The following is a 19,838-nucleotide window of genomic DNA, read 5'->3' on the forward strand; positions in this document are numbered from 1 at the left end:
ACCTGCAGGAAGGTGTCCCTGCCCATGGCAGGGGGATTGGAACTAGATGAGGTTTAAGGTCCCTTCCAAACCAAATCATTCTATGATTCTATGATTTTTTTATAGGTCTAATATTCAATAATTGGCAGAAAAATTTCATTTGGAAATGCATAGTGCCAAAGGAAAACATTCAATCTCTTTCCATTCAATGCCCTGAGTATTTTCTCACTCCAGGGTGTAAAAACATTTGTTCTTGATTCACAGGGTCATTCCAAATCCTTGCCAAATTATGCAAAAAGCTGTCAGATTTAATGGTGCAAGTGTCTTATTCCTTATTATGGGACTTGGACAAATAAAAGCAATGTATTGTAAAAACAGGAAGTGTAGCTACTGCCAAAAGTCATCACAAAAGATGTTTTTAATAGTATGCTGTCCTGTCTGCAGTGTCTATCTCAGGTATCAAGTCTCTCTAGGGTCTGAGTTTAATCTTCAGTGCAGCTGTAAAATACAACCAATAAACACTATTTTCATTTTATAGACACACAAACATTCTCACAGAGGCTACAGCCTCAATTTAGTAATGTACTAAGCCAGTTGTCTGGTGATTTTAATTACACACCAGACCTCCAAATTCATGTTTAAAGGTCCTACTGAACTGAAGGCCCAGCAGCTTTCTCCTGCACTCACTGCAAAATGCAAGCCATCCCAGAAATACATCCCCTTGCCTGGTTGGTCACATGTAGATCTTTGGACATAACCTTTGGTTCAGCAGAGAAATAAAATGAAACAAAAAATAAAAAAATAAAAAGCCAATAAAATAAAATTTTAAATTAAAATAAAAATAAAGAATAAAATAATAATTAAAAACCACCACAAAAACTGTGCTTAAATTTAATTTTCTGTGTTGTTTTCCTTTTCACACAAGGCAACTCAAAGAAAAAAAAAAAAGAAAAAAACATCCATTGGAGGGTTGAGTCCCTGCAGGAATATGAACTGCAACCACCCACCACTCCAAAGAGTGCCCTAATCAGCTGCCAGTGAAGTCCTATGAGGTGAGAAGTTTTAATCCTGCTTCTTTGGAGGCTGTCCTACTTTGTGTAAAACATCTTTAGACATATTTCAACAATACAAGTGATTTATCTGTTTAACACTATGGTCAAAGCACCTTTGACTCTCCAGCCTGCATGACCAGGTAATCATTTACAGCTGGATCATTTTGAAACTGATCTCATCACAAAATCAGAGTGAGTCATGAACTATTGCTGAGCACAGAAGGAGCCCAAAGGACAGTTACCATGTCCTCCCTCATAGTTTCTGCTTACTTATACTACAAAATGACTGTTGTGGGTCACAGAAAATCAAACACATTATTTTAAGTATGTGGAAATAAAAGATAGAAAAAAAAAACCTCCTTAAAATTGAATAAACAGTCTGAAATTATCACAAAAATGTAGATCTGGCCAGGAACTACTAATTGGATCTGTGAAATTTTCTTTTTGAACAGCCTTACAAGGATGTGATTTGAATTCTGCCATTAGAAATGCATTTCAGAGCAAGATTGTACTGCTCATTAAGTGGATATCACCAGCTTTCAGCCATTTCACAATCTTGCTTCCTAAACGATAGTCGTGTTGGCAGAGAAAGCTTTGCAAAATTTGATATATAATAAAAGTTAAAATAAGGATTTTTTTTTTGTTTCCACTTGAGTGTGTCAGGAAACTGGGACTGAAAGATTTATAGTTTTCGGTACAAAAACTAGTTAAGAATTAAGCAAGAAGGCACTCTTTCTCCCCAGGAAGAAAACCTCTAGTGTTACAGTCAATGGGATTTTTTCCATCCACTTCTATGAGAAGAAGATGATCAGATTTCAAGATGTAAATGGCAAGGGGAAAAAATCAGTGATCCAACTAACTTACTGCTTTTAATGAGAAGCAATGCACCTCCCAAATGTATAGCAATTTATTTGCATGGATTAAGGAAGGTGCAGTACCCCCCATCAGGTATCAAGACAACTACATCATTTGCACTCCTTCTCCAAATAACCTCTGCATGTAAAAACAACTGAAATGGATGATGAGAGCTTTATTAGTAGTGATCTTGGAAAATAAATATTCCTTCTTAAAGAGAAAGACTACCATAGGTAGTTGTTCCACTGGCTAATTTGAACCATAAAAAAAAAAATGGTACCTGTGCACTGTGCAGACTTGGTCTCAACTGCTCTACAGAAACATTTGAATACTTTGAATTAAATTAATAGTTCCTCAATCTAGGACAGTCACTGAAGTGCACAGCTGAGTATCTCCAGGAAATTACTCCTAAATGAGGATTTTCCAAACCAAATCTTGATCTCTTCTTTATGCTCGCTAAGCAATGAAAATGCATTTCATGTGAGACATCAGATAACTGAGGAAAGGGGGGGAGGTTGCATGGCCATTTATACTAGCAGGCTTTCTTTCTTTTCAGGCCACTCTTAATACAGAGCATCCTTTTTTTCTCATTTACAAGTGCTCAGAGTGCTTATTGGTTACATTGCTAAAGTTTTGCCTTTCCAAGCAGGCAGCACACTTTACTCTTTGACCCTTTTTTACCCTCCTGTCCATTTAGTTCCACTGCTATAGTATGACACTGGCTCCCCTTCTCAAAAGAAAGAAGGAGAGAGGAAAGTATTTTTCACTAAAATAATAGCTCCGCTTTTGGCAACAAACAAAGGATAGAAAAAATACATCCAGAGAAACTGAACTCTTTAAAAGTGCTTTTTTGCTCTTTGATGACACAGGCATAAAGCCAAAATTCACCCCTTGTACTTCATGTTCAAAATTTCTCCACATAGCTTTAAATTGCTGACAGCTCTTTAGCTGCAGCCATGCTACCGGGCGCCATTATAATAGTTCGCCATATTATTATGATGTGTCAATGTTTATGACCTGTATCCCCAAACTGGACGACATTCAAATCTGTTGACTGCTTCTAAATCACTTTTTTGGAGAAGACTTAAAGTACTGAGATCGCAACTAGAATTGTTATTGCTCAAGTGGCCCCATCTAATCTTTTTTTCATTGAAAACAAAAAAAGGTTACAGAATCATAAAGCCCATGTGGAACAAAACACAGGAAAATACTTGTTCTCATATAGAGGAACACATATAATACCCACAGCTGTATGAAGGCCCAGAGGGCTTTTTTATTGGTGCATGGATGAATTTTTTTATTGCTACTGCATAAAGTGTTCTTGACAAAAGTATTTGACCTCTGACATTAGCAAGATTTCCTCTTGGTGGCCATTAGAATATAAATCCTACTTTGTGTATTCTGACCTTAAATGATGCACTATCTGCAAGGGGGTTTAGTGGGAATAAAATCAGACAAACAAGCGAAAGAAAGTGTTTTGTTGCCTGGACATGGGCCAACGTGGTTTGAGGTGATTTCACTCACCTGAGCACTGAAAAACTTGAAGGAGTGTTGAGCAGACCAACCTGCTTCACAAGCAAGCAAGAAAAATGAGCAAAAAGAGGAAGGCAGGAAAAGCAAAGAGGTATCACTGACTACTCAGGGCTTATAGGTCTTCAGTTAGTATGGCTGAGTAATGTCTTTTTCTACAGTCAGGCAACTAAGAGAATAATGTGCTTAGCCTCAGGTATGATGAGCCTTTCCACCATCAGCCCAAGCCTGCCTGTTTGCATAGAGCTAAGCATGGCTAGTTGTCCATTTTGATGAAAAGATCAATCTGCTTTTAGTGTAGATACCTTCCAAGGATTTCAGTAGTCACATCAAACTTCAGTTGGCTGAAAAATATGAAAGTTAAGCTCTTTCTTATCCTTAAGAAAGCCTTTACTGATTTTATTTTTTTTTTTTGTAAACTTGATATCTCTGCTCAGCTCATACTAGCTACTGCAGACTTTCAATTAAATCAGGTTAACTGATCAGATTAAAAGTTTTTTGTAACAGTTTCGCAGCATATTTTTCAAGAGAATTTCCTGTAGGCACTGACTTAGCAGAAAATTGTCTTCTGATATTTGTCGGAGTTCTTGTGTCTTCTCTACCATAACTCTAGTTCTATGACACTTTCCATTTCTTAGATCTGATCACATCTAAAACACCCCTCATCATACTCCACCTTCCCTGGGATGTCCCACAATCCTGTGACCAATAAAGCATAAAGCCAGGAAAAATATTACATTATTGGCAACAATGCATTATCAGAACTTTAGTCCAAGGAGTTCTAACAAGTTCTGTGCCTTTGGTCTCATTTTTCAATTATAGCAGTTGTTAAGTCACACCCCTCTGAGTTATTCTTACAATAAATTACTTTGTCCATCTGGAAAGTCACAGTCCCTTCTGGGAAGCACTTCCAGCGGCTGTCAGGAGCCCACACCCTGTTTATGAGAAGGTCCCGCTGGACAGCAGAAAATATTGAGCTACCATTGTGACTCTTTCTGTACAACATTCACGCTGGTTTCAGTGGCAAATTACACTAAAAGGCTAGAAGAAAAATGAGGTAGGAGTCAGAATGTGTACCTTTTTGCTGCCTTTCTGTTGAACAACAGCTAGGGGTACCCAGAGCATCTGCTAACAGGCAATGTCTAGGATTTCTTTGAGAAGGAAAGTCCCTTACCCTCAGCCACCATATTTATGTCCAGTATTTGTGAAACAACTAACTTTAACAAGGCTTTCAAATGGCTCCATCTCATGAGACCTCCAGATTCTCAAATGAGTTGTTTGAAAAGGTAGTGAAAACTGGGTCATGGCACCCCACTCCTTCACCAGGATCTTTCCTTCACTTTGGTTGCATCAAGACGTGGACAGAAGGTGGAAGTGCTGAACCTGTTCTGCAGGTGGAGACCTAAAACCAGAATGGTGTTACAAAGAACTGCTTCTCCTTCTTCGCAAGCCTCCTCTAGTAAATAGGACATGGTGGTGGGTCTTAAGAAACTGAAGAAAGTCATGGTGTGTATCTTAAGAAACAGGAATGGGGAAAAAATTATAAAGCCACGCAACCTCAAATGTAGTGCAGATACACTTTAGTTACATAGCACCTTTCCATCGAGCAGAAAGTAGACACTGAGATGCAAAAAACAAAGCTGACAGAGTGGGCAACAGCTGGAATTAGAGAAAGCACTACTATTCACATTAACTGCAGCTAGCAAATACCTCATTGCCCATGAATATAGATGGCACTGCAGGCAATAGAAATGGATTCCTGTGGTGGCACAGTGTGAGACTAGATTCAGAAAGATTTGAGGTATAGGGAGTCTAACTCTCAAAGCATGAAGGATAAAGCTTGTTTATTATGCTGTAATTAAATATGAAATGAAAAAAAATATTTTCTTTATAAATGTCATATTTGCATCTAACCTACAAACACAAGACAAATGATTCTGAGGACAGGCAGATGCTACCTAATCAGCTACCTACAGCATGGAAACAGCAGAGAGACTGAGCGAATCTCACCTAGTCCAAAAGAAACAGCCATTTTCAGGGAGTTTCTAACTTTAGCGGAGAACACCGCAGGCCCCTAAAATAGCTACAGGGATGTATATGAAAAACAATATACCATGTCATGGCTGGCTGGTGAGAACAAGACAGAAGAGGGCTTGCAATGGAGCAATTGATGAAGATAGATTGATTTGAGTGATGTTTAAATTTGGTTTATTATGGGGCTGCAGTTGACAATGTTGCAGGCTGCTCACCTCCCAGAGAGATAGGCATGTGGGCCATTCTTTGATTTCATAAATCATCCAGGAACATACCCAGAGCATTGACCTTTTATGGGGAGGGAGCTCAGGGCATTCAGCATAATTTAACACCAGCATGTCGGATGGTGTCCAGCACAGTTTAACACTCCTTAACCTCTGCCTCATTAGACATCTGTCCTGTCATTTATCTTTCTGTTTATTTTCCAAGTGATATATTATCGGTAATAACTAAGGAATGGGCACTGATGTTACTCTCCATGGAGCTGCCATTAGTCAGCTGGAAGTCAGGCCAGCATCACTCTGAAACTGGTACACAAAACGGCTTTTAAAGGATTTCAGATTGTCTTTGCCAAGCAATTTCCTCTTGGCATGGGCAGCTAGCACCCCTTTTATATGATATTTTATTTATTTTTACTCTTTCCAGGCCACATTTTAAGAGTTTTTAATACCAGCAAGTATTATTACTGTTGGTAATAAGACATGAATTATTATTTTTGAAGCAGAAACTTCATCCTGTCTGTGACAACCACAGTTAAATAAGAAGCCAGCAGGCAAGAGGCAGAGTCTTCCATTTCAACCACATATATACACATACTTGTACACAGAGACAAATGCACATACATACACACAAATACACAAGCCCACACTCTTCCTTTCCACCTAGGTCATTGCCATAATGGAAGATATTAAGACTCCTTTCTAAATATAAATATTTTAGCATGTCTTCAATTGACTGAATATTGGAAGTTTCATTTATGCTGACATTCTTTATCAAGCGGCAACTGCTTTTCCAATATTTGGTATATTGAGTTACATTCTGGAAGGAGAAAAGAAAGCAAAGAAAGCATGGGGCCACAGTGAGGGGAAAATTAAATATACACATTTTTTCTATGTTGTGTAACATATGTGTTGTGATATTGGATGGGAAGTAAATTCCAGCAAAGATTCTTCTATGATACATATGGTACTAAGGTTGAATTCAGATTTCTAGCAGATTATAAAGAAGGTACAAGTTCAGAAGGGCTATAAATTTTAAAAAGACATTCCAGATTTGTTTATATTGTGGATATTTGTGAGTCAGCTCTATAATAGATGTAACACCTTGATAAAACATTGATCATGTTTTGTTTAACTGAATAACAATATTTTGCTCATAAATCCATTATTGCATGAAAGATATTGAAATTTTGAGCAATAACAAGCAATTTTATACAAGCAATATTACCACTGAGAAACAGATTGAAGTACTTAAGAAACCCATTGGCTGACCTGAAATGTCCTCTATTTAAACACACATGCGCTGAAACCTTCAGCAAAAAAAATAAATAAAAAAAACCCCTAAACAATATCAAATGTCCTGAGAAACTGCACAGGTATCCCTGAAATTTGGATACGGCGATGAGAAAGAGCAAAGCAATGAAGGCAAGCCTGCTGCTGGATCACACTGGTTGAGGCAGGCAAGCATAGCCAAAAAGGAATCCAGTGGGTGGGAGGGAGTTTGCTGGGGTACCAGAAGCTTTACTTTCCAGATGTACTTTATTTATACAGCGCTAAATCCTTTCAAAACTACCTACATCCCACACAGATTCTGTATTGCTGTATTGCTTAATTAATACCATCATCTTAGGTTTTGTCTAACACCACGGTTAGAGGAAAGAATTACACCTCTGCATATGCAAGTGCTTCCAAATCTAACATGATACCATGGAAGCCGTTTTGATATCATAAACAAGACATCTGCTCTTTTACTGTTTTGGTTCACTTTCTTCAACTGAGCATTTAGCTGTACTTTTTTGAAAGTTGGGATCACATAACTGGAGTTTACAGGCTTTAGGGCTAATGGGAGCTTCTAGGCAAACTCTCTGGCTACTTCTTCAGCAGTGAAAACAAGCTGCGTATACCATGATTCCTATACACCACAGGGCGCACTTAGGTATAAGGCAATGTGATCTGAAAATGAATCCAGCAAGGTGTTTCTGGGACCATGAAAACCACCTGTACAAGGCCCTTGTGAAAGCTCAAGTGTTGTTGGCCATTTGGGTCACCCACATTGTCAGAAAGGAAACTCATACCAGAACAGGTGCTACTGGGATGATCCAAGCAATGGACAGTTTATTTTACAAGAGGAAATTAAAAGGCAGTGGCTTATTTAGACAAGCAGATCCAAGCCTGAGAAGGGATACACTTGCTCTTTGCAAATACAGCTGGAGGATAAACACCAGAAAAGAGAAAGAGCATTTTAATCTTAAAGACAATGAATTGGCAGCAAAACAAAGAGATATAAACCAGCCACTAAGAAATTCAGGCTGGAAAATTATGTATAGGTTTCCAGCTCTCAGAAATGTGAGTTTCTGGACTTAACCACAGTTTTGTAGCCATGGGGTCAGTATTCACCACTAGTTTGTGGTGGATTATGACAGATTTTACATGAGAGAGAGAGACAGGCCGAGCAGACACTGTGCATCAGTGCCCTCCTCAGCAATCCACACCCTCCTCTAACTACCAGGATTCTGAGCCAGTCCAGACCATATGTCTAGCCCACATTCTGCATCTTCTCCCTTTGGAAGCCAGGGCATGAGAGGCACCTGTATGGAAATACCTCTTACATTTTCCATACTTCTGTGGTGTCCCCCAGATGGGAGTCCAAAAGCACTCCCAGCTTTCTAGGCTGATCTTGCAAACCTCTTTAAGTCATGCAAAATAACTTGTCTGAGGTAAAAACCTTACAACAGCATGGCAATCTTCTTTTCCTGTACTAGCCAGGCAAGGTAAATCTGCCACGCTCCCTGCTGTACCTCAGTCTACTGAGATGGGGACAGCCCTGCCTGCAGCATGCCCAGGACTCAGCCTCTGTCAGGCACATAGCCAGGGTCCGATCAGCCACTCACCCCTGCAGAATGAGCCTCCAGAAGTCCTTTTCTGTACCGTACACACATTGAACTCTGCACTCGTTGCTTAATCCTTCTTAAGAGCAGCATTTATATGTTTGTGTGTTTCTCCTAATTAAGTGCCAAATGTCTCGAGCTTTCTCCTCAGTGAGGGAAAATTCAACCCAGCCCAGCCTTGAAATAAATCTGATGACGCTAGTGATTCAGTCAAGCTACATGAGTCAAATTTGGCCCAGATTTTTCTCCCCATTAGTAACAAAATGTAAAGCTTTATTTTGAAAGTACATAATTGATAACACTGTCAACAAAATTCACCATTGCCCCAGCATCACCCTATAATGAAAAGCAATGTTAATACAACACAGGCCAGAAACAAAACATTGTTAAGCTCTGTGTTTCTAGTTAAATTCTAAGGCTTTTAATTTTTGTATGTTGAAGTAGAGAATGGAGTATACAGAATATTCTAAATCTATAAATGCATCTAATGAGTTGAGAAAAGAAAATTTAGTTTTTATAGTCTTCTGTTATTATTTAAAGTCCCAGACAGAGTTACTATAACATACACAAAATAGATTATGTTTAGCAAGAAATTTAAAGATCAGAATTCCTGTAAACACCAAGTTTAACATTTGGGTACAATAAACTCAGCTTCCCTTTCTCTGTTAATGATATTCTGGGTAAATGCCTGCAGATCATTTACTTTGGAAAAAAATCATATGAAAAAATAAAGAGGTTTTGTTCAGGTTCTTTCAAGATAGAAAGCATACTTGCTAGCACTGGGGCAGACCCCTGTCAAACACAGGTACATGCCACATGATGCTGAATCTGAATAAAACCTCCCTCTGGATTGTGGTGGCAGAGCTTTGAAACCTAACTTGTGCCTGTGCTGAATCACCCTCTGCACTGCAGCGGAAAGAGAGGGGGTCCCACCTTGTCTTTATCACCCAGCTAGCTCAGGTTGGAATTTGGGGTGGGTGGGAGGTTTGTTCTCGCTTCAGGAGAGATGTGGTGTATTTTCTCAGCAGCCTGGGACATTACCAGCTGACAGGGTGCCCCACAGAACAGGCACCCCATATTGGTCTGATGGACATGGTGTTTCAGGAATCGCCCTCAAAACCTAACAAACACAGATGCCCACACTGCCACACTGCGAAACACCATGTTGTAACCTGTGTTGGAAAACACACTGAGAACGGGTACCAGAACTAGTCTTTTAGCCCTGAGAGTCTTCAGCAGCCCCAGCAGTGTTTGACAAGAGCCACCAATCTGTGTTTGATTCTCACTCCAAAGAAATCTTTGAACAAACATACCCACAGTACACAGAAATGACCATGACACGGCTTTTGCTGGCCAAAAATGCCAATATCTGAATTTTTCCCAAGGAAAATGGCCATATTTTTCATTTTAACAAAAGTATTATTTTTTTATGGTTCATACTATTAATAATCCAGGATATCTCAGCACAAATGAATGACTGTAGGCATGCTTCTGTTCACATGCTGAGACATCAGGTATAGACTCACTCTGAGATGGTCACACTATGGTGTCACCTGGATCTGCTCCAAACCACATGAAAAAAGGGCAGTGTGATCAAGGTGAATATCATCAGCTTCACAAAGGACCCAAAGTCAGTAGGAAAGATCTTGCAAAAGAGACAAATACAAACTGGATGCTTTAGTTTCCTCTAAACTCACTTCCCAAATTTGTTCACCACCTCAGGTTCATCATAAATGATATTCCTTGCACATCAGCTTTTGTCTCTCATCCCATCACACACATTCCTCTCTTTTAAAGACATCTTTTTAGTCCTAAGAGGCTGCTGTTGTTGCAAAGCAATGAGTACGAGGCTGTGAAATTTCCAACATTCATAACAAGTTCATTTGGTCTTTGAGTGTTTTTCTGCCATTTTTAGTTAAACCACTCTGAAATATCTTTAGATGCACCAGTTAAGTTGTTGAAGTTCCTGTGACTTAGTTTCTGTTAGAATTCAGATTCATTTCAATAATGATGGGACAGAAATTTGGAAGGTATATACAGTTCCAGTAAACATAGGACCTATCCATTCCCAGTCAAATTCAGGTTTTCCAGGTGCCCCAATTATTTCTTGACACTGGACTTTAGAAGCAAAATTTATTTCCTAGAACCAAAGTTCTTTTTCCTAATGCAAGTGTATGAAGCAACATCATCTGATGTTCATGAGTTATTCTTTGTCTAAGTAGATTATCATCATTATCATCATACACAACTTTCAGAAATTCCTACTCTGAGTTTCCACTGTTTCGTGCAATATTGTCTGTTTCTTCACTGAAATGACTCCATAAATCTCCCACCTACATTTAAATAAAATACATGCATAATTCCTAAACAAGGAGATTTTGTACAATAGCATTTAGTATTAAGACATTAAGGGAACAAGCCTAGATGCATGTGAGTATCGCATCATTCCTCATCCCAGCTCCACCCGTATGCTATAGCTGGATGTATGGATGAGATAATAAAGATAATAAGATAATGAGATAACAAGATAAAAGTAATGGTCACTATGGCATCAGAAGTCCCTGCTTTTCATTAAATAAAAAGAAATTTTGTGTCAGCCCCATAAAGTCAGAAATACTGTTGCCTTTCTCCTGCACAGGATACAGCACAGCTCTTTCTGAAACCTTCAGACTCACTGACAGAGCAAAACGCAAGGAGCCAGATAACTCCCTTCCCCCTCACCCAAGAAGGCTGTTGAGCATACCTAACAGCCCAGAGCTTGCCAATTTTTTTTCCCTCTTAGCACAACGTCTCTAACAAATGTACATATTGTATCTTTTTTAAAGATTCACATGGAAAAACTTTTAAACCAAATGCCACATGTTCAAATGCCATTTCATTTATATGAAAAGGTCTTCTTCATTAAGGCTACAAGATGGTGGTTTACAATAAGTAGGTCTGTATGGTGAAGGTATTAAAGCACTGAATTACAGGTCAGTGTCTGAGGCAGCTGATGTTAATATAGCCAGAAAAAGAAACTGTGCTTTCAGTTGAGGTTTGGAATAAGGGGTGAGGCAGTGAAGCAGAGATAAAAGAAGTCTGTTTTAGATAGCAGGAGCTTAAGCAAAGGTGATTCTCAAACCCATAGTATTTGGAAAGAACCGAGAAATCAAGATGTAGCCAGCCTAAGGAAGCAAGAGCAATGGAAAGAAGATAAAGGTTAAGAAAAGCTTTCTGAGAAAGAATGGTGGAAATTCAGGGAGGGCATTCTAAATTGTACAGAAACATGTAATAATATTGTAAACTTGTTAAAGAGCTTAAAAGACTAAAACATGTCCATAATCTGTATGTCTCTCTGTCAATACCTGATGTGCAGTAACAAAGGTCAAAGACTCAATGTTTCCAATAAAGGGCACTGTTCCACACTAAAAGTCCGATTTCTGAAATACTGGATGAAGGATTATTTTTGGAAACATAAGCTGGGAAATCATTAAGGCTTCACTGATTTACCAGCGATTACAAAGAGCAATATAAGAAGCGTTTATGAGTTCCTATCAAATATGGCTTCATTTATCTGTTAAAAAGTTCACAGAAAGTACAGGAAGTGAGTTACCTTATTACTTACCTGAAGAGTGGGGTCTGGGAGCAAATCTGTCCCCACATCCTTCTGCAATAGCTGTATTGTCTGAAAAGCAAAAAGGGCAGAGAGAAACAATGGGGAGAAGAGAGGGCAAGGGGCAAGGGGCAAGGGAAGGGAAGGGAAGAAAGGAGGAGAGGAGAGGAGAGGAGAGGAGAGGAGAGGAGAGGAGAGGAGAGGAGAGGAGAGGAGAGGAGAGGAGAGGAGAGGAGAGGAGAGGAGAGGAGAGGAGAGGAGAGGAGAGGAGAGGAGAGGAGAGGAGAGGAGAGGAGAGGAGAGGAGAGGAGAGGAGAGGAGAGGAGAGGAGAGAGAGGAGAGGGAGAGGAGAGGAGAGGAGAGGAGAGGAGAGGAGAGGAGAGGAGAGGAGAGGAGAGGAGAGGAGAGGAGAGGAGAGGAGAGGAGAGGAGAGGAGAGGAGAGAGAGGAGAGGAGAGGAGAGGAGAGAGGGAGAGGAGAGGAGAGGAGAGGAGAGGAGAGGAGAGGAGAGGAGAGGAGAGGAGAGGAGAGGAGAGGAGAGGAGAGGAGAGAAGAGGAGAGAAGAGGAGAGAAGAGGAGAGAAGAGGAGAGAAGGGGAGAGAAGGGGAGAGAAGAGAAGAGAAGAGAAGAGAAGAGAAGAGAAGAGAAGAGAAGAGAAGAGAAGAGAAGAGAAGAGAAGAGAAGAGAAGAGAAGAGAAGAGAAGAGAAGAGAAGAGAAGAGAGAGAGAAAGAGAAGAGAAGAGAAAGAGAAGAGAAGAGAAAGAAAGAAGAGAAGAGAAGAAGAAGAGAAGAGAAGAGAAGAGAAGAGAAGAGAAGAGAAGAGAAGAGAAAGAGAAGAGAAGAGAAGAGAAGAGAAGAGAAGAGAAGAGAAGAGAAGAGAAGAGAAGAGAAGAGAAGAGAAGAGAAAGAAGAGAAAGAAGAGAAGAGAAGAGAAGAGAAGAGAAGAGAAGAGAAGAGAAAGAAAGAGAAAGAGAAAAAAGAAAAGAAAAGAAAAGAAAAGAAAAGAAAAGAAAATAAAAGAAAAGAAAAGAAAAGAAAAGAAAAGAAAAGAAAAGAAAAGAAAAGAAAAGAAAAGAAAAGAAAAGAAAAGAAAAGAAAAGAAAAGAAAAGAAAAGAAAAGAAAAGAAAAGAAAAGAAAAGAAAAGAAAAGAAAAGAAAAGAAAAGAGTAAGGAGAGGAGAGGAGAGGGGAGGAGAGGAGAGGAGAGGGGAGGAGAGGAGAGGAGAGGGGAGGAGAGGAGAGGAAAGGAAAGGAAAAGAGAAAAGAAAAAAGAAAAAAGAAGAAAAAAAGAAAAAAGGAAAGAGAAAATAAAAAAGAAAAAAAGAAAAAAGAGAAAAAAGAGAAGAGAAAGAAAAGAAAAAAGAAAAGAAAAAAAGAAAAGAAAACAAATTGGTGTTTCTGTGTAAACACTTTGCACTTGGAAAAGCCTTCATCATTAGCATTCAGATATTAAAAGAATCTCTGTTCCTTGTTAGAAAAATAAATTTTGTCAACTACCCTTGTGACAGAATGGGATATATCTGTGTCAAATTACAAACCCTGTGTTGTATTAAGAGTGCAAACAAGCCAGGACATGCCCAATTACAACCTATTAGACTGTATTCATATGGCTGCTGGACCTAAAAAGGCATTTTGCACCTCAGCAAAATGCTAATGCTCATAAAGCTTACATCCCCTTGATTTGGGAATGCCTATGGGATTGGGTGCAAAGGGATACAGGTGAACTCTGCCCGTATTTGGAGGTAGTCGGAGATGAGGCAGCTCCGGTACAGAAGCCACGTAGGCTGTGTCTACACAGTCGATTGCAGGCAGATGTGAGTTCCCTTCGCCAGCACTCTGAACGAGCAGGCAGAGTTGCAGCCATGTTTACTGTGGCACAGAGTCCTTTTTGAAAGAAACAGAAAACAAAAAATCAACAGCGTTTTAGGTTCTGGTCCTGCCTTCCTCATAAAGATCTGATTTTGGGCCTCTCCCTGTCTATGCAATTTGTATTGTACTGCCAGACAGGGCTTATTAGTTCAGGCTCAGTGCTTTTCTAACTGCAGTTTTGCAGTCTCCAGACAAATATGTGCAACAAATGCTGCCTGCAGAAGACACACACTCATACATTAGTACACCATCAATCTTAAACTAGCTAAGCAAAACCACTCTGAAGCTTCCAAGATGAAAAAAAAAACAACAGCTTGGTCTAGCAAGACTGGGAGAAGAATGCAGATTTCTGATATGACCAGAAATGCCCACCTTTGGCTTCCTGCCACTGTTCCACTCCCATGGAATAAAAGCAACACTGCATAAGGAGAAACTCCATGGAAAAAGCAGCATTCTGGTCATTCACAGCAGTGTCAACACTGACTTTGAAGATTGTAAAGGAAAGGGAGGCTTGCTGGCTTTCTTGTCTGAAAATTACTGCTGGTTACACTAGTATTTCACTGAACCTCAGCTGCAGACTGAGTTACTCCAGTGCAATCCCATTGCACCAGTGCTTTGCTATATCCTTCCAGTGAGGTTATGATATGAACCAATTAAAGCAGAAAGGGGAGTGCTAGAAGGCTAAAGACATTTTTCATCAGCAGGGTAGACAGTGGCCTAAGCACATCAGTAGCCCTGTCATGTCTACAGCTCAGGTTTGAGAGCTCTGAGCCTCAGGACTTGTTTATAACATGATACTTAACTCCCAAGTGCCACAGTAGTGAATGATTCACTTTATGTATTGAATTTCTTTGCTGAGCCCAGCAAAGGAGTTAAATAAGAAGCTGTAGCTACACAATGTCTCTGGCGCAGAAGTGTGGGATGTGGCATGTGTAAGTAGTGGGATAAGTAAGTAAATAATGTGTAAGCAAGTAACTATTAAAAGATGTTAAGAAACATCTCTGTAATACTGTCAGGGATCTTTAAAATCTTAATTCACCTCCTGTAGGAATGTGCTACATTTAGAGTGTGGAGTTAGGGGGGTTTCCCAGGTGCATGAAACTGAAGAAGACAAACATTTATGACCACGCTGTACTAAGTAAGACATTGTTACTGGGACAGTCAGCCAGCAGTAATTCAAATTACTGCTCTGCCTGAGCCAGGGACTAACTTAAAATGGAGGTTACCACAGCATACGAGTGCTCTGTCCACGTGGATCTTATGAGAAAACACTTGTGATGACTCAGTCACTTTCTCCCCTCTACAATTCTGACCTGTGTTGATGGCAAGTCAATACAGAACAGAAAACAAAAACAAAACAAAAAAAAAGTCCTAACATTTGTAAAACAGAGGCAGAAGAATAAAAGAGAATGATGTCTTCCACCTCACTTAAGAACTTGGACACTGCTTGGAGTGGACATCTGTCTGCATGTCCTTCTGGGAAGTGCAGCTACTAAGAGGCTGATGTACCCAAGACATGTACTGGAAGCAATGCTGAATAATAGCCATATCCTCTATTGGATGGGATGTAGTGTCAACATGAGACAGGTGACCATGGAGATAGGAGCCTAGCTGGACTTTACATATCATTACTTAACTTTCATAATTTTGCTTCTTTTTTAAGGAGGCATTTCACAACCAATGCCTGTATTTTGTCAGCTTTCTCTAGATAGCCTCATAACTGCACATAGCCATACTATGCAATTCATTTTTCTGCTGTCTAGATCTAGGTTAGATAAACTGCAACAAGTACCCATTTCCAGAGCTGGGAGGATTTTGGAGGCAGCATGCTCAATTCCCTAAGAGAGATAACACACTGTACTACTCAGTAACCGTCAACACTGAAAACAAAGAACATCGCTGGAAACTTCAAAATAAGAAGCTAGAAATATGAAATGTAAACCATAACATAATACTGTGAGGATGGATGATTGTTAAGTGGGAACTCTGGCATAAGTGCAGACACTTGTTCACCCCATTCTCTTGAGCAGAAAATGAATATGTAGCCAGAACCTTCTTATGATCTTACTGTTCCTCAGAAGAAACACTCAAGGAGTTTTCCCACCGTGGCAAAAAAAGTACAGAAAAGTCAGAGGTGATAAATGTCAAGTTGCACCAAAAGAAGGTCAAAATTAAGGTTTCCATGGATAAGTGTCTTAGGGAAATATCTGACCCTCTTTCTGGGAGAGTAAAACTATAGAGTAAAGCTCTGTGTGTGTGCATGCTACAAGGCTTATTTAATGAAGGTTTATAAGATCAGATTAGTTTATGTAATTAAATCAGTAAAAAATAGAAGTTATGACAGAAAGTCATGAAGTTATAAATAACCTTATATGTCACTAATAACTAGAATAACTTTGTTCAGTTTTGGCCACTTTATACCAGAAAAATAGAGCGAAAACAGAAATCCAGAGGTGGATGTTATATACAGGATAATTCCCATTCAGTGACACAGTGGAGAAATGAAGACTGAAAGTGAGGATAAAGAGAAAACAATGAATGGTGCATAAGGATCATCCTTATCTACAGCCTTAAACACATGGAGCACTAGACTTGAAAACATTGCTCAGCAAGCCCTTCCTTGGAGCCTTTCACATAAGAGGAGGAGGAAGAGCTGCTGTTGTACCCTTGGAGATATTAAAAAGCTGACTGGACGTGGTCCTGAGCAACTGGATTGAGCAGGGGGCTGGAAAAGATGACCTTTGGAGGTCCCTTCCTACCTCAACAACTCTGTGATATTACTGTTTTTTGCTTATGTCGAAATCTGTAGCTGAGGGTAAGATCTTCATTTCAGGATGCCTTGTTCAGTATTGCAAAACTGAATAATAATGAATAATAACGCTCATAAATGAGCATTCTGAAAATATTCTGAAAATACAATCTGATCCAGGCGCATCAGAATATTTCATCTCAGACTCTAAAACCATAATAATACAAAATCAAATAATGTTCAAATTAAACAAGATTTTAAAATTAAATGCAAGACAGGATTTTTTTGTGTTTCTGGAATATTTTTTCCAAGTTTCTTTTATAACAAAATTATAGTCAAACTGACAGTTTTATAAAGCAATTTTCATTCCAGCAAAAATACATTCTCTACTTGAATTTGGTTTTATTAATAGAGCTGTGGCCAACTATATTCCTACTACTCATTCATTTGAAAAAAAAAAAAAAAAGGAAGAAGGATATCCAACAAAATTATCAGGCAAAATATTTAACACCAATAAAGGCAAGTACAGCCATAAGTTACAGCTGAATCCAGTCTTCATAGGAATCAAAACCAGATGAGATATTTAATACGGGTAATGAGCATAAGCAGAGTTGCAGTAGAAATAGTTTACAAAAAGCAAGATGCCATCTACCACATAAGTCAAATGTTAACCAACAGGAGAGAAACTTTCTCTACAAGCGAGTTATTTCTGACTGTCTGCTGTGGTATTGTATGCCTTTCCTTGTGAAGTTTCTGGTGACCCTTAGAGACAGGTAATGTATGAGCGGTCAGTCAGCTGGCCTGCTGCAGTTTGGCTCCATCTCTTTTACTGTACATCCTAAATGAAGATGTTTTTCAGGTTTCATTGCTAGAAGACCCATTTCCCCACATCATCTGTCCCCAGACTTTTGCATCTGCTGCTTCAGAATCATTCAAAAATTGCCTCACAAACTAACAACTCAATTGTTCATAATCACACTGCTTGCAAAAACCTCTTTTGGAGATATTTTTCACTGAACCACTTCCAGGGGTCCCTGATTTCCTCTGCTAGCATAGATCTAGCCATTTCTTTGTAGTTTCTTTACTGTGTTTACTTATTCAGATTACTTTTATGTCACGGCTTGCAAGTCTGCTCATACCTTTCAGCAGCATTTCCTCCTCTTGTTTAAAACTTGTTGAGTGCCTTCTTACATTTATGAGGGAGCCCATCTACAGTTCAACCAGAACACTAAATATACTATACGTTCTGTTTATTACATGCCCTGGAGAACTCTATTTAACAGTGCAGATAAAAAAATATTGGCTACACTGTTCTTAAAAGGAAAGAATTTAGAAGGAAGCTCACAAAAGTGCAATTCTTACAGCCAGTCAGACAGACACACTTATCTGATTCTCCAGCGTTACCTCACAGGCAGTAAAACACTTAGCTGCAAAATTTATCAGCTATGAGGTCATTAATAAAGCTGGTCAGTCTCAGTAGTCACTTTAAAGATGATAGTGCTCAGCGATACAGTAAAATGCTGGAAGATAGTTTTGTTATACGTAAGTAGCTGAGTTATGATTTTGTAGTTAAAAAAATTTTGACAATGCTTTCTTTGAAATTTCTGGCCTAGATTTTCACTCAAAGAGCCATTTACATACTAGACTCTTTCCATCAAGCTGGCTTTAAGAATCAAGGAGTACGAGTGAGACCTTGCCAAAGAACATAAAAGAAAATGCAAGAATTTAGATTTATAGTAGAGCTGGTACAGCTTAGCTTGGAGATTTCTCACCAGGCAAGCAGGCTCTTTTCCTCAAAAGAAAGCTCTTTAAGCTTGCAGGCTATAGAGAGTTTTACTAATATCCATGGAAAATTCGGATACGAAAGCAGGAAAACAGCAAAAATTTTTAAAGTCTAATTAAAAGCTATGCTGTCAGCACTCTCTTTATGTAAGCTTTTAGTCTGTACTTCTTCAACATTGTCCAAATTCCCACTTGAAGAAGCCAAGGGACAAGTGACCCTGCATGGAACTGTTATATATAATATAGGAAAGAGGACCTGAACCCATCTTGTTCACTAGTGATAATGCCTGTGGATCACAGCCTTTGGCTGAGCTCACCCACAAAGAAAGCTTTAACCTGCATGTGTGTCAGGCTCAAAGCCCACACACAGGCATCCTAGTTCAGCTCCAGTTGTAAGCTCCAGCAAACTCAGTATGCATGTAAGTGCTTGAGGCAGCCTTATATTCAGAAATGTGGGACATACAGAACTCCAGATGATCACAGTTGCAAATGATCAAGCATCTTAAAACCCTGCTCAGTCTCCTAAATAGAAATGCTCTGTACCAAAAGGTCTGCATTAACCTGCACAGGGCTAGTGGGGGCTGCCTTCTCTTGGCCTCACCCCTACCTCTTGCCCGTCTTTTCACACCTTCAGCAGCACCAGACTCTCTGCCCCACTGTATAGAAGCTGCTTCTTATCGGAACCTTAAATATACATATCCTAGAGCTACAGGGAAATTGCAATCTAAATTGTGCAAATTGAGGGCCACATCTCTCACAAGCCAGGCAGAAAACTGCTGAGCGCTTGAAGGTGTATTTTCACAGTTAACGCACACAGCAGATTGGTTTCAAATCAGGTGCCTAATCAGGGTTCCCAGGAAGGCTGCAGGCACATTTTTCAAAGATGAAGAGAAAGCCTTTCCTGCTACTCTAACTACAGTCATCATGAAATCCTGGAGCATGGTGCTGGTGAGGAGCAGGGTGTGTTTCTTCCCAGCATGTTCCTTCTCTTACATTTCATGCTGCTCCCTTTTTCCTAGGAAACTGTAAATACAATGTGTATCTTCTTACCACAGTATTTTTAATTCTCTCATATTTTCTTTCATTAAATCAAATGCACTTCTTCAAATACTATGTCATACAAGAGTTGATATTTAAGTGTTGTTTACAGCAAGTATCCAACTGAACAGCAGAAAGGAAAAACAAACTTTGCCATATTTTTAAACCTGATTATACCATCATGCACATCTCCTTACTGTTTTGCTTTCTTACTGAGATAATACCAGGAAGGAATTAATGTATAAGTATCCCAC

The sequence above is a fragment of the Neopsephotus bourkii genome, unplaced genomic scaffold (genome assembly GCF_033783945.1).
Source record: "Neopsephotus bourkii isolate Nb327-2 ecotype Australia unplaced genomic scaffold, CSIRO-AGI_Nbou_v1 NB_1765, whole genome shotgun sequence".
Lineage (NCBI taxonomy): Eukaryota > Metazoa > Chordata > Aves > Psittaciformes > Psittacidae > Neopsephotus > Neopsephotus bourkii.